General features: G+C 43.4%; 1 protein-coding gene and 1 non-coding gene across 2 annotated transcripts in view; both read right to left on the bottom strand.

Annotated features, from left to right (window-relative positions):
• LOC144495898 (frizzled-6-like) overlaps positions 1 to 13149 on the bottom strand; it is a 459271-nt gene that overhangs the window by 182685 nt on the left and 263437 nt on the right. The gene's annotated exons all lie outside the window — the stretch shown is intronic.
• On the bottom strand, positions 1204 to 1275 carry trnag-ucc (transfer RNA glycine (anticodon UCC)). The gene has a single exon. It is a non-coding gene; the product is annotated as a tRNA-Gly (tRNA).

The following is a 13149-nucleotide window of genomic DNA, read 5'->3' on the forward strand; positions in this document are numbered from 1 at the left end:
TCTTTTTCAGCTTATTAACATCTTGGAATAGATGAGTTGGACAGCTGTCTCCTCCATTAGCATCAGTCATTCCTCGGAAGTTGGACCACCTCCTGTGACCTTGAGTGAACACTTGATGTTGTTTAATTTATCCTAGGCATGTTATCTGATCTCTCTCCTGCACTGCACCCAGGTCTTCTTACCTTCAAAGCTAGTATTTATAATACTTTCCTGTCATATCTTTTTTTGTTGCCAAAGTTTCACTCTTGGTGGTTCACTGAGTCAGCCATTAAAGTTTAAAGTTTATTTATTAGTGTAAACTTGCATTAACACTGCAATGAAGTTACTGTGAAAATCCCCTGGTAGCCACACTCCATGCCTGTTCGGGTACACTGAGAGATAATTTAGCATGGCCAATGCACTTAACCAGCATGTCTTTTGGGTGGAAACCGGAGCACCCAGAGGAAACCTACGCAGACAGGGGGTGAACATGCAGACTCCCCACAGACAATGACCCAAGCTGTGAATCGAACCCAGGTCCCTGGCACTGTGAGGCAGCAGGCTAACCACTGTGCCACCTTGTTGCCCCAAAATGTTCTATTTGTGAACATCTGTGCATTTGACTCATTTTATTTTATCATCATACCATAATCAAAGGATATTACATTTACTGCATGCAAAGTATAAATATGGGTTTGAATTTTTAAGATTGATGCTCATCTAATCATTAGGAAAGACAATTGTTTTGATTAGTGACTTAAGGTTAAAGACTTAACATTGCACAATGCTATTGTCTTTGAGGGAAAAGTTCTATCAATTCTATCAATCTTATTCCTAATTTTTCCTGATATTTTAATCTTTTCATAGAATAGAAATCATAGAAACCCTACAGTGCAGAAGGAAGCCATTCGGCCCATCGAGTCTGTACCGACCACAATCCCACCCAGACCCGACCCCCACCTATTTACCCGCTAATCCACGCATTTTAGGATTCTAAGGGGCAATTTTTAACCTGGCCAATCAACCTAACCTGCACATCTTTGGACTGTGGGAGGAAACCGGAGCACCCGGAGGAAACCCACACAGACACGAGGAGAATGTGCAAACTCCACACAGACAGTGACCCGAGCCGGGGATCGAACCCGGGACCCTGGAGCTGTGAAGCAGCAGTGCTAACCACTGCGCTACCGTGCCGCCCACATAAAGTCGCAACCACATCACCAGTGCGATGGCCGGGAATCGAACCCGGGTCAACTGCTTGGAAGGCAGCTATGCTCACCACTATACCACCATCGCTCACTATATCATAATGAACAAAATTGTCTCCTCAAATTACATGGTTTGGATACTATAAACCAGACTATACAATCTACAGACACATAAATATCAGAAATTTGGTAGCACGGTGGCACAGTGGTTAGCACTGTGGTCTCACAGCACCAGGGACTCGGGTTTGATTCCCGGCTTGGGTCACTGTCTGTGTGGAGTCTGCACGTTCTCCCCATGTCTGCATGGGTTTCCTCCCACAGTCCGAAACACATGCTGGTTAGGTGCATTGGCTATGCTAAATTCTCCCTCAGTGTACCCGAACAGGCGCCAGAGTGTGGCGACTAGGGGATTTTCACAGTAACTTCTTTGCAGTGTTAATTTCAGCCTACTTGTGACACTAATAAATAAACTTAAAAGAAAACTGTAGCTATGAAGCTGGTGCATTGATATTAGTGAATACCCCCTTTCCTAAACTCTCAGTCAATTCAGAAATAGGAAACTCTAAAAAACTTTCTATTTTTTTAATGGTGTTAAATCACCCAAGTTGGATTGAGAAAATAAAACAGATTCTTCTGTAATAATCTGTTTCATGATGAAAAAGCAGGAATTGAGACCAAACAAGCAGCCACGGAGTTGATTGCGTAATGTTGTTCAATTACTTAAAGCGAGAGGGCAGCACAGTGGCAGAACTCACTCAAGTATTTATTAACATACTGCTATTAGAATTTCAGCTCCTCATCCTCTGAATTTTCAATCTCAGCGTTATCCTAAAAGACCAAGAAATCAAAGGACAACCATGCGACTTGATTAGCGGGATTTGCACATAAATTAATATGCTGAATTTAGTACTGTTTATTCTGGAGCAGTTCATCTCGGTGTTCCACAGCATTATATGAAGTATAGAAGTATACGTGCAAAGTACACTTCTTTGGAAATTTTTTGCTCAAAAGGGAAATTTCAATACAGGGTGCACATTCCAGGTGGAATTAGATGAGATTGCAAACATACCACAGATCGCAGCGTACAAGACAACCCCATGAATCATGCTTTTGTATACATTTGGCATATGATCTCTCTCTCTAGCTACTAAATGCTATACTGGCATTAGTGGTCTCTGTTTTTCACACCAGACACGCCTGTTTTTTTGTGTCAGTGCATGGGATTAAGCAGGCGATGGGAGTTATGTTGTGATAAGATCTGTGGGAGTTTAAGACTTGCCCATACAGAGCAGGACGCACATGGCATGATGAGTGACAGATTCAAGCAAAACAAATGAAATATGAAACTCCTTTGCAGCTAAAACTTGTGACATTTGTCAAATAAATGCTGCAGCAAGGCAATTTGGTGTTAATGAAAATCTGGTGCAGGAATGGAAGGAATAATCTGCCCTGAAGAAAATGCCCAAAGACCAAATATGCCATGAGGACAGAGATCAGCCATTGGTCTGATCTTGGGAAGCATGCATTGATATGGCTCCTTGAATGGTACATCATCACCAAAAATTCAATCCATATATAAGCACATCAATTGTCCAAATTAAACCCTGAGTCCAGCAAAAAGTTCAGACCAACAGCTCGTTGGTGTACAATCTCAGCAGGTCTGACAGCATCTGTGTTGAAACGTTGACTCTATTCTCCCCCACAGATGCTGTCAGACCTGCTGAGATTTTCCAGCATTTTCTGTTTTTGTTTCAGATTCCAGCATCCGCAGTATGTTACTTTTAGCTAGTTGGTATAGCTGCTTTATGGAATGAAAAGTCACATGTTGTGGCAGAAGACCAAGATTGCTCAGAGACTACCAAAAGACCTCAATGTCAAATTTACCAGGTTCCAGTGATTCATCATTGGACAGCAGCAATGTGAATGAAACACCCATGACTTTCAGTATGCCCAGCAGCCGAACTGTGGACTGGAAAGGTTCAAAAAAGTCCCAGTGAAAATGACAGGATTGGAGAAGACAAATTTTATGGCGGTACTAGCCTGCATTGCCAAAGGAACAAAATTCAAGCTCATAGTAGTTTTAAAATGTAATGCTGAACATCAAGTTCCTTGCAGGAGGTTTTGTTCATGTCTATGAAACAGTTAGATGGTGAGGATGGATTTAAGTTGTGGATCGATCATGTGTGGAATAGGCCGACATAAAAAATGCAGCGTTGTCTCATGGAGCATGTTTATATCCCATAGAACCAACGAGACCCAGAGGTAGCTGCAAAGAAATAACAACTGTGTTGCAGTTATATCAGGGGGTCTAACGTCCATAGTTAGTGCTGAACTTACGCAAATAAAATATTAAATTTTAAGTTTTGCATAATGGGTTGAAAAGAAAGGAGTAGGGGGAATTGACTTTGTAAATAGATATTTTGGTTCTGATATGACAATAATATGCTCAGATGGCTACCTAATTATTTATCATATAGAATTTATAAATCCGTGCAGATTATAACAATAAATTATAACTATAACTATGAATTATAACAGAGCTGCCCTTCCCCTAACTGCCGACACTCATGTTCCATTTAGATGCTTCATTTACTAAATAAAGGTGATTTTAATGGCTTAACAAAAATATAATTACAAAAGCATTTTTTATCTGAAAATGTCTTCTGGTTAAAAAAAATTCCAAAAACGAATGAAGTGTGAAAAACACACGTGATGCAGTTGGAATCCGTGATGCAGTTGTCCTCGGAAAGTTTTGTGCCGTGGCATCCGTTGTGTCTGGTCTGAGTCACACAAGGATCTCCCTTCTTTTCCTGAAATCAGGTAAATATACGTCATATTAAAACATGGGTATTAGGCAGAATCTTACAAGAATTTGGCAGTGTCAGTTCTGGTGCAAAATACAGTGTGATTTGGTGAGATTTCTACCAAATCCTATGCCTCGTTAGGAAAATTTTTATGCCCACGAGAATCACACCACGTTTGTGGCATGCTCCCTCTGAACTGCCCACCCTGCCACAACTCAATCGTTGCAATCACTGGGAGCTCCATATAAACTACTCCCCACACCTGTTCCATATCTATTCCAGAGGATGGCAGCCAAGAAGCCTGCACCTCGCTTTTCGGAGGGAGCCCTGATGAGACTACTGGCAGCAGAAGTGGGAAGCACTCTCCCCATGCTCCAGAAGATAGCCTTCCATCAATGTCACCACCCCTGCCTGGGGTGGTATGGCAGCCCTTGTGAGTGCCAGCTCACTCCAAAAGAACACAGGACAGTAGTGTCAGAAAAAGATGAATGATCTTCTTCGCTCAGCCAGGGTAAGTGAACCACGTGCTCACCCATCTTCTCCTGTTCCAGGTGGTCTCCCCTCTGCAGCGCTAAGTTGTGGAGCGTGTAGCACACCGCAATAATGCAGGTGTCCCTCTGGGAACTATATTGTAGGGAGCCCCCCCCAGGCACCGGAACTGCATCTTCAGCATTCCAATGGCCTGCTCCATCAGCATACGCATTGAAAAGTGAGCCTCATTGTATTAAGTCTCCGCTAGTGTTTGTGGCCTCCGCACTAGCATCATCAGCCACCTTCTGAGTGGGCATCCCTTGTCCCCAATGAACCATCCCTCCAGTCTCCCTCAAAGACAGCTAGTATTTGTGAGCGATCCAAGATATACTGTAATCGGCACTCCCCAGGGAAACGGGCACACACCTGCATGATGAGCATTGTGTGGTTACAGACTTGAGGTAGTAAAACCCCATGTGGCTCATGAATGGCGCTGCTTGCCACAATGGTGATCTAAGAGCCACGTGGGTGTAGTCAATGACACCTTGCACCTGGGGCTTTCCAAAACTCATGGCCTTGACATCCTGGCTTGCCTGATCCCAGTCCAAGTTTATTGACATCTCTCCCCTTTCATACAGAGTATCTGTGACCTCCCTGGTACATCTGAGTGGCAGACTGGGAAATGCCACAGATGCCCCCTGGGCTTCCCTGGAAGGAGCCGCTAGTGAAAAAGTTTAGTGGGACTGTGACTTTAAGGACCACAGGCATTGGGTGTCCTCCAGTTCCATGTGATGCCAACTCATGCAGCATGTTGGAGAGGTGATCCACTGTCTCCTCGGACAGGCGCAGCCTTCTTCTGAACTGTGACTCGGACATCTGAACGTAAGAGCACCTTCACCAGAAGATTCTCGGCTGGTACTCTCTCCAAGTTTGATCCTGTGCCCCTCCTCCCTGGCCAGTTGCAGGTCTCTGGTCCTGGGCATGTGCAGCAGCACATCTCTGCTGCTGGTCAATCACAGGTCAACTCCCCAGGTTCCAGGATTCTCCTGAATCATGCACTGAAAGAGTGAGAACACCACAGTGAACTATGAGGAGTCCAAACAGAGCCCTTCCTCTCATCCCTCCGTGCCACTGTGACTTCCAGCAAGTGCTTCCCATTCACTGAGCAAATATCTGCTCTCCCTCCCAACATCCACATCCCCAAATTATTTCCCCTGTAAATCACCAGATGAATATGCTGAGTCTCCATTTTCTCATGTCATCTGACACACCCATTTCCCCCCTGCTATATGGTGAAAGTGACCCCCCACCCCCAGGCTGCACTTATCTGTGTCTTCAGTGTTCTCCATGGTGCCTCTTGAGTGTTGGACAGGTTGAGGAAAAATGGTTGGCTGAGTGTGCACCTGCAATGTCTCCCTCAGAGGTAAAGGTACCAGTTTCACGCTTATGCAGAGCTGTTGTAAATTACGTCACCGTGGCGTCACATTCCATGCAAGCTCAATATCTGGTGTGTGTTTTATAATTAAATGCTAATATATTAGAGTCATAGAGGTTTACAGCATGGAAACAGGCCCTTCTGCCCAACTTGTCCATGCGCCCTTTTTCTTAAAACCCCGAAACTAGTCCCAATTGCCCACATTTGGCCCATATCCCTCTATACTCATGTAACTGTCTAAATGCTTTTTAAAAGACAAAATTGTACCCGCCTCTACTACTACCTCTGGCAGTTTGTTCCAGACACTCACCACTCTCTGTGTGAAAATATTGCCCCTCTGGACACTTTGGTATCTCTCCCCTCTCACCTTAAACCTATGCCCTCTAGTTTTAGACTCCCCTACCTTTGGGAAAAGATATTGACAATCTAGCTGATCTGTGCCTCTCATTATTTTATAGACCTCTATAAGATCACCCCTCAGCCTCCTGCACTCCAGAGAAAAAAGTCCCAATGTATCCAGCCTCTCCTTACAATTCAAACCATCAAGTCCCGGTAGCCTCCTAGTAAATCTTTTCTGCACTCTTTCTAGTTTAATAATCTCCTTTCTATAATAGGGTGACCAGAACTGTACACAGTATTCCAAGTGTGGCCTTACCAATGTCTTGTACAACTTCAACAGGACGTCTCAACTCCTGTATTCAATGTTCTGACCAATGAAACCAAGCATGCTGAATGCCTTCTTCACCACTCTGTCCACCTGTGACTCCACTTTCAAGGAGCTATGAACATGTACCCCTAGATCTCTTTGTTCTGTAACTCTCCCCAATGCCTTACCATTACCATTACCATTTTACCAGGATGTTGCCTGGTATGGAGGGGAAATCCTATGAGGAGAGGCTGAGGGATTTGGGATTGTTTTCGCTGGAAAGGCGGCGGCTAAGAGGGGATCTTATTGAAACATATAAGATGATTAGAGGTTTAGATAGGGTGGATAGTGATAGCCTTTTTCCTCTGATGGAGAAATCCAGCACGAGGGGGCATGGCTTTAAATTGAGGGGGGGTAGTTATAGAACCGATGTCAGGGGTAGGTTCTTTACCCAGAGGGTGGTGAGGGATTGGAATGCCCTGCCAGCATCAGTTGTAAATGCGCCTAGTTTGGGGGCGTTTAAGAGATCCGTAGATAGGTTCATGGACGAAAAGAAATTGGTTTAGGTTGGAGGGTCACAGTTTTTTTTTAACTGGTCGGTGCAACATCGTGGGCCGAAGGGCCTGTTCTGCGCTGTAATGTTCTATGTTCTATGTTCTATTAACTGAGTAAGTCCTGCCCTGGTTCAATCTACCAAAATGCATCACCTCACATTTATCTAAATTAAATTCCATCTGCCATTCATCAGCCACTGGCCCAATTGATCAAGATCCTGTTGCAATCCGAGATAACCTTCTTCACTGTCCACTGTGCCACAAATCTTGGTGTCATCTGCAAACTTACTAAACATGCCTCCTATATTCTCATCCAAATCATTAATATAAATGACAAATAGCAGTGGATCCAGCACTGATCCCTGAGGCACACCGCTGGTCACAGGCCTCCAGTTTGAAAAACTCTACAACCATCCTCTGGCTTCTGTCATCAAGCCAATTTTGTATCCATTTAGATGCCTCATCCTGCATCCTGTGAGATTTAACCTTATGCAACAGCCTACTATGCGGTACCTTGTCAAAGGCCTTGCTAAAGTCCATGTAGACAACATCAACTGCACTGCCCTCATCTACCTTCTTGGTTACTACTTCAAAAATCTCAATCAATTTGTGAGACATGATTTTCAACTCACAAAGCCATGCTGACTGTCCCTAATCAGTCCTTGCGTCTCTAAATGCCTGTAGATCCTGTCTCTCAAAATATCTTCCAACAACTTACCCACCACAGATGTAAGGCTCATTGGCCTGTAGTTCCCAGGCTTTTCCCTGCAGCCCTTTTTAATCAAAGGCACAACATTTCCTATCCTCCAATCTTCAGGCACCTCACCTGTGACTATCGATGATTCAAATATCTCTGCCAGGGGACCCGCAATTTCCTCCCTAGCCTCCCACAATGTCCTAGGATACACTTCATCAGGTCCCGGGGATTTATCTACCTTGATGCGCTTTAAGACTTCCAGCACCACCTCCTCTGTAATATGTATACACCTCAAGACATCACAATTTATTTCCCCAAGTTCCCTAACATCTATGCTTTTCTCAACAGTAAATACTGACGAGAAATATTAATTTAGGATCTCACCTATCTCTTGTGGATCCGCACATAGATGACCTTGTTGATCCTTAAGAGGCCCTACTCTCTCCCTTATTACTCTTTTGACCTTTATGCATTTGTAGAAGCTCTTTGGATTCTCCTTTGCCTTATCTGCCAAAACAATCTCGTGTCCCCTTTTTGCCCTCCTGATTTCTCTCTCAACTCTACTCCTACACCCCCTATACTCTTCAAGGGATTCACTTGATCCCAGCTGCCTATGCATGTCATGTGCCTCCTTCTTCTTCTTGACCAGAGGCTCAATATCCCGAGTCATCCAGGGTTCCCTACTTCTGCCAGCCTAGCCCTTCACTCTAAGAGGAATGTGCTTATCCTGAACCCTGGTTAACACATTTTTGAAAGCCTCCCACTTACCAGACGTCCCTTTGCCTTCCCACAGACTCTCCCAATTAACTTTTGAAAGTTCCTGCCTGATACCATCAAAATTGGCCTTGCCCCAATTTAGAATTTTAACTTTTGGGCCAGACCTATCATTCTCCATAGCTATCTTAAAACTAATAGAATTATGGTCACTGGTCCCAAAGTGATCCATCACTAACACTTCTGTCACCTGCCCTTCCTTATTTCCCAAGAGGAGGTCAAGTTTTGCACCCTCTCTAATCGGGCCATCCACATACTGAATGAGAAATTCCTCCTGAATACACTCAACAAATTTCTCTCCATCCAAGCTGTCCCAGTCAATGTTGGGAAAGTTAAAATCTCTGACTATTACCACCCTACTGTTCTTGGAGCTATCTGTAATATTAACATGAGCTTCTCGACATTCCGTGGCATGTTCTGCATCACTCCACTGGCGGCACGGTGGCACAGTGGTTAGCACTGCTGCCTCACAGCACCAGGGACCCGGGTTTGATTCCCGGCTTGAGTCACTGTGCGGAATCTGCATGTTCTCCCCTTGTCTGTGTGGGTTTCCTCTGGGTGCTCCAGTTTCCTCCCACACTCCACCAAACAGGTGCCGGAATGTGGCGACTAGGAGATTTTCACAGTAACATCATTGCAGTGTTAATGTAAGCCTACTCGTGACACTAATAAATAAACTTTAAACTGGCAGGCCTGCTGCAAAATGCCTTCTCGCCGGCAGGAATCACCTTTTTCAAAACTGTCCAGGTTTTGAGTGTGAGCTGCCATTCCCACGCACGGAGAATCTGGGCTCAAGATTCCGCACCTTGTATGTTTGACTTCTACTTTGCTTATAAGCATAAAGGATTGAGTTCAAAGAATTTGACCAAGGTTTAATTGTCATTATTAAAGAGAGGGCTGTTAAAAATGAAAATAACTTCTGAAAATCATAGAAACCCTACAGTGCAGAAGGAGGCCATTCGGCCCATCGAGTCTGCACCGACCACAATCCCACCCAGGCCCTACCTCTATATATTTTACCCGCTAATCCCTCTAACCTACGCATCTCAGGACTCTAAGGGGCAATTTTTTTTTAACCTGGCCAATCAACCTAACCTGCACATCTTTGGACTGTGGGAGGAAACCGGAGCACCCGGAGGAAACCCACGCAGACACGAGGAGAATGTGCAAACTCCACACAGACAGTGACCCGAGCCGGGAATTGAACCCGGGACCCTGGAGCTGTGAAGCAGCAGTGCTAACCACTGTGCTACCGTGCTGCCCTGGTGTCATGATGAATGTCACAAAATGAATGTCAGCAGGGAAAAGAAGCAGCAGCCTGAAGGATGGATAAAACAATTACTGAAAGTTGACAGTTATCTCACTGTACTCAGGAGAGTCAGCCTGGCCCTTAGCAACCAAAAGCATCCACCTCTTCTATTTAGATATTGTGAATGTGACTACTTCGCCTGAGAATGTTACAGAGCCTGAAATCCCAGCTGAAGGAAATAGGTACAACAAGTCCAATGATCTTGGTCTCTAGGGTGCCTTAACTGAGGATGATATTTCATTCTAGACACAGAAAAGTCTCTCAGAATGCTAACATTGGAACAGTCCATGGTCATTCAAAAACCAAATTAGATATTGTTCAATTTTATTCAATGAAAGTTAAAGGTGAAAAATACAACTAAGTGGGGCGAGTGTGTTCTCCAACAAATGGTTGTGTTTATTGTTCCGTCTGTGAACTCTTCTTAGCGTCATCAATTCACTAGTTAGTGATGATTTGATAACTGGCAAAATCCTGTCAGAATTCAAAATCATGAGAACTCTGGTGATCACAGAAAAGCTTTGCTTATATCTGATGAGTTAACGTGAGTTAAACTTGGATTCATGTCTGAAGGAACAGATAAACAAGGAGCAAGAGTAGTGGAGGCATGTGCTTGAATGTATTATGCATTGTGTGCATACGTTGTGTGCATTTTATTAGAACGTGGACTAGCATTTGGGGAGGCAATGAAAATTTTGGCTTGAGAGAACACATTGCTAAACTTGATCCATTGCTTGCCAGACATATAAAACATTATGGAAGCAATGGATCTGGGAAGTCTTCATACTTTACTAAAAAAGATATATGATGAACTTATCCAGCTTGTGGCTGGAAAAATAAGAGGGTCTATTTTGGATGACTTGAGAAAAGCTGGAAATTGCAGTTTGTCTGTTGTTTCTACACCAATCTTCCGTGTGTTGTTCAACTAACTATTATTGCAAGACATGTGTCACCTGATGATGGTCTTCCCATTGTGATCATACTGTGTTAGTTTGATATATTTTATGTTTAAGGGGTCTTCTTTATGAGGCAATGTTTTGTTACAAACAGTTGGGTTGTCTGGTGAGAATGCAACAAATGCTGAGAAAGCAAGATAATAACTCATTTTAGCCATGTGGGTGTTTATTTTGCAGCACACTTAATGGGGTGTTTTTTTGATTGAAGTAATAAGGTGAGCTAGGTATAGAGGAACAGAGTCATGTGATACTAGAAATGGAAGGAACTATGTTTGTAGGAAAAACAGTTTCATGTTCATGCTAAAACAAAGAACAGTTGCTGCATGGAGCTGGTAGAAAGCAAAGGCTCTTGTCTGCTCTAGAAGTTTTCTGAAAGCTCCAGGCTATTAACCCAAATCAAAGCAAGTGTGCCTGGATTTGCTAACTAGTTTTAAAGTGGAGTTCTGGCTGGGAAGTGCTTGAAGTCTTCTGCAAGCTGCTAAAACTCATTCTCTCTCTGAAAACTCCAAGACTATTAACAAAGATTAAAGCAAGTGTGCCTGTGTGTTTGCTAATGGTGTTTAGAGTCTATAAGAGAAATATTGAATAATTGGAACGGAATAGTAATATGTTAGAAGTTAAGAGTTTCTTTACATGTTTACAGATTGTTCAATGGTTAAGAGTTAAACTGTTTCATTTTGTTAGAGTTACACTTAAACTGTGTTATGAATAAAGCTTATTTTGATAAAAGAACCCTAATTTGTCAGTGGAATCACACACTGAGAGAAGCATCCTATCCTCACATTTATGCCAAAAATAGAAAAATTGTTGGGGTATAGTCTGGCTTCATAATATACCTTGGAGTTTCTGATCTGGCACCCTAACACCATTGAATACTTTCTAAATTTCATTAAATTAGAAAACCATGCTGGCAAAAGTATGGCCAGTGGAGTGCTGGATTATCTAGGCAATGAAATACAGAGGACAGTCATATGAGAATGCAGCTAACATGGCAAGAAGGTATAATGGCATGCAGCAAAAACATCTCGGGAAAATAAGTGCTCTATGTATATTCCATGCGGTGGACATTCACTGAATCTTGTTGGTTCTGCTACAGTTAATTGCCGCCTAGTTGCAGTAAATATTTTTGCAATTGTTCACCAAATATACTCATTTTTCTCTGTCTCTATAAAACACTGGATAGTACTCAGTTCATTTTTGGCCCTAATTCTACCATTCCAAAACATCTCTCTGACACTAGGTGTTCGAGATAATATTCCGGCATGGATAGAAGATTGGCTAACTGACACGAAGCGGCAATTAGCAATAAGGGGTTCTTTCTTGTGCTAGAGGACAGTAACCAATGGAGTGCCACAGGGATCAATGTTGGGACTGCATCTTCACAATATATTCATTTGACTGATTCCTGGGATGGGGGATTATGTTGGAAAAGATAAGGTGGACTGTATCCTTTTTTTAATTCATTCCGTGGACCTGGGCATTGCTGGCTGGCCAGCATTTATAGCCCATCCCTAGTTGCCCTTGAGAAGTTTGCGGTGAGCCACCTTCTTGAATCGCTGTAGTCCATGTGCTGTGGGTTGACCCACAATACCGTTAGGGAGTTCCAGGATTTTGAAACAGCGATTGCAAAGGAACTGTGATATATTTCCAAGACAGGACAGTGAGTGGCTTGGAGGAGAGCTTGCAAGTGTGGTGTTCCCATGTATCTGCTGCCCTTGTCCTTCTAGATGGAAGTGGCCATGGCTTTGGAAGGTACTGTCTAAGGATCTTTGGTGAATTGCTGCAGTGCATCTTCTAGATAGTACACATTACTGCTGCTGAGCGTCAGTGGTGGAAGGAGTGGATGTTTGTAGATGTGGTGCCAATCAAGCAGCTGCTTTGTCCTGGATGGTGTTAAGCTTCTTGAGTGTTGTTCAAGCTACACCCATCCGGACAAGTGGGGAATATTCCATCACATTCCTGACTTGTGCCTTGTAGATGGTGGGTAGGATTTGGGGAGTCAGGAGTTTGGAAGATTGAGGTGATTTTATTGAAACACAAAATCCTGAAGGGGGCTTAACAGGGTGGGTATTGAAAGGCTATTTCCTTTTGTGTCAGAGAATTAAGGGACACAGTTTAAAAATAAAGGGTCGCCCGTTTAAAATGGAGATATGAATTATTTGCTCTCAGGAGGTTATGAATCTTTGAAACTCTCTTCCCTGGGGAGTTGTTGTGGCAGTGTCATTGAATATTTTTAAGGCAGAGGTAAATTGACACCCTTGTTAGTCAAAATGTGGAGTTGAGACCACAATCAGATCAGCCATGACCTTATTAAATGGC

The sequence above is a fragment of the Mustelus asterias genome, chromosome 7 (assembly GCF_964213995.1).
Source record: "Mustelus asterias chromosome 7, sMusAst1.hap1.1, whole genome shotgun sequence".
NCBI classification, from domain to species: domain Eukaryota; kingdom Metazoa; phylum Chordata; class Chondrichthyes; order Carcharhiniformes; family Triakidae; genus Mustelus; species Mustelus asterias.